Source organism: Lygodium microphyllum, chromosome 11 (assembly GCF_053477565.2).
Source record: "Lygodium microphyllum isolate KBCC chromosome 11, Lygodium_microphyllum_v1.1.10, whole genome shotgun sequence".
NCBI classification, from domain to species: domain Eukaryota; kingdom Viridiplantae; phylum Streptophyta; class Polypodiopsida; order Schizaeales; family Lygodiaceae; genus Lygodium; species Lygodium microphyllum.
Genome location: NC_141145.1, coordinates 161,936,122 through 161,938,621, shown reverse-complemented (window position 1 = coordinate 161,938,621; position 2,500 = coordinate 161,936,122). Strand labels below are relative to the sequence as shown.

The 2,500-nt window shown below is 63.9% G+C and overlaps 2 pseudogenes; both read left to right on the top strand.

The window, feature by feature from the left end:
- The window catches only part of LOC148029607 (25S ribosomal RNA), a 3,108-nt pseudogene extending 3,052 nt beyond the window's left edge, over positions 1-56 (top strand).
- Positions 57-887: 831 nt separating this feature from the next.
- On the top strand, positions 888-1,006 carry LOC148029606 (5S ribosomal RNA; annotated as a pseudogene).
- The last annotated feature ends 1,494 nt before the right edge of the window (positions 1,007-2,500 follow it).

Below are 2,500 nucleotides of genomic sequence, written 5' to 3'. Positions count from 1 at the left end.
GAGTAGCCTTGCTGCTACGATCCACTAAGATTCAGCCCGCCGCCGCACCGATTTGTCCCCCTTCCGCTCGGTTCGACGGGGTTTTCTTGGCCTCGGCCCTTGTGTGCACCCCCAAGTCCTCGCACACACCGTGCACCCGATCTAGCCTAGCTCGTGCGGGCGGTTTGATCGCCTTCTCTTCACATTCCGTGTCTTGGCTCGCTTGCGTTACTGTGGTTTTCGTGCTCGTCTTGCCACGTCGGCATCCGTGGCATTTCAAGTCCACCCGCCGTGGCATGGATTCTACGACTCGGATCTTCTGTGCGTCGCCTCGATGTGCGTGGGGTTCTCTTCTTCACGTGGACATGCGCCCTCCGCGATGTGGATTCTATGACTTGATCTTTTGTACCTCGTTGCCTTTATGTGCGCGAGGTTCTCTTCACGTGGATGCTTGCCCATGGTGTCATAAAGGGTACCCGATGGCATTCCATGTTTGTCCATGGCAGGGATCCTATGACTCAATCTCATGTGCGCGGGGTTTAGTGCTTGCGTGGACATGGGTCCTCGTGGTATGAATGGCATGCCCCCCTCTCCCCCACCACCTTGTGGCATGCTGTGGGCACGTGTCCTTCGTGGCACGTATTCTGCGGATCGATCTTTTCTACGTCGTCACCTATGTGTGCACGGGGTGCTCTTCACGTGCATGCTTGCCCTTCATGTTAGAAATGGCACGCGACGGCGGCATTCAATCTTTTGTGCGTCGCCTCCATGTGCGTGGGGTTTAGGGTTCGCGTTGAGTCGTGTCCTCCATGGCATGAACGGGATGGCATGCCGCCATGCCTCGCTCTTGAGCTCTCTCGTGTCAATTTGTGAGTATACAAGGGCTCTTTGAAATTCCTTTGTGTTCGTGGTGCGGTCATGCCAGCGCTAATACACCGGATCCCATCAGAACTCCGCAGTTAAGTGCATTTGGGCCAGAACAGTACTGGGATGGGTGACCTCCCGGGAAGTCCTAGGGGTGCACCCTTTTGCATTCTTGTTTCGACACCGTGGCATGGAAATCCCATGATGTGGCGCCTCCTCTCCTCGTCGCGATTGTCTTTGCGTACATCGTGCCTGGTCCCTCCCTGTGCTTCGCTTTCACATGATACCCCCTCCTCACGATGAGAGGTTTTTTGGGAGTGGAGGGTGTGCCATGTTGTGGGGGGTTTCGGTGGAGTGGGGTTTTCCGAGGAGGGAGGGCGTGCCATGTTGTGCGGGCGGGTCGTTGGAGTGGGGATTTCTGAGGAGGGAGGGTGTGCCATGTCGCGGGGGGGCTCGGTGGTGCCATGTCATGAAGGGGTGAGGTGATGTGCGATGGGTCGAGTGGGGTTTTTCAAGGTGGGGTGCGCGGGGGATGTGCCGCGTCGTGGGGGGTGCGGTGGCGTGGAGGGGTGTGCCGTGTCATGGGGGGGTGACGCGGGGTGGGGTGGGTCGAGCAGGGTTTTGGGAGGTGTGGTGGGGTGGTGTGGATGGAGCGGGGTTTTTCGAGGTGGGGTGTGGGGGAGATGCGCCGCGTCGAGGAGGGGTGCGGTGGGGTGGGGGGGTGTGCCGTGTCGCAGCGGGTGATGCGGGGTGGGGTGGGTCGAGCGGGGTTTTTCGATGAGTAGTGGGGTGGTGTGGTGTGGATGGAGTGGGGTTTTTCGAGGTGGGGTGCGGCGGGGCGTCGTGGGGGGTGCGGTGGGGTGGGGGGGTGTGCTGTGACGTGGGGGGGTGACGCGGGGTGGGGTGGGTCGAGCGGGGTTTTCGGAGGCGTGGTGGGGTGGTGTGGAGGGAGCGGGGTTTTTCGAGGTGGGGTGCATGCGGGCGTCGTGGGGGGGTGCGGGGGGGCGTCGTCGGGGGGTGCGGTGGGGTGGGGGGGTGTGCCGTGTCGTGGGGGGGTGACGCGGGGTGGGGTGTGTCGAGCGGGGTTTTCGGAGGCGTGATGGGGTGGTGTGGAGGGACCAGGGTTTTTCGAGGTGGGGTGTGGGGGGGTGTTGTGGGGGGGTGCGGTGGGGTGGGGGGGTGTGCCGTGATGTGGGGGGGTGACGCGGGGTGGGGTGGGACGAGCGGGGCTTTCGGAGGCGTGGTGGGGTGGTGTGGAGGGAGCGGGGTTTTTCGAGGAGGGGTGCGGGGGGCGTCGTGGGGGGGTGCGGGGGGGTGCGGGGGGGCGTTGTCGAGGGGTGCGGTTGGGTGGGGGGTGTGCCGTGTCGTGGGGGGGTGACGCGGGGTAGGGTTGGTCGTGCGGGGTTTTCGGAGGCGTACTGGGGTGGTGTGGAGGGAGCGGGGTTTTTCGAGGTGGGGTGCAGGGGGGCGTCATGGGGGGGTGCAAGGGGGCATCGTCGGGGGGTGCAGTGGGGTGGGGGGTGTGCCGTGTCATGGGGGGGTGATGCGGGGTGGGGTGGGTCGAGCCGGGTTTTCGGAGGCGTAGGGGGGTGGTATGGAGGGACCGGGGTTTTTTGAGGTGGGGTGCGGGGGGGCGTCGTGGGGGGGTGTGGTGTTG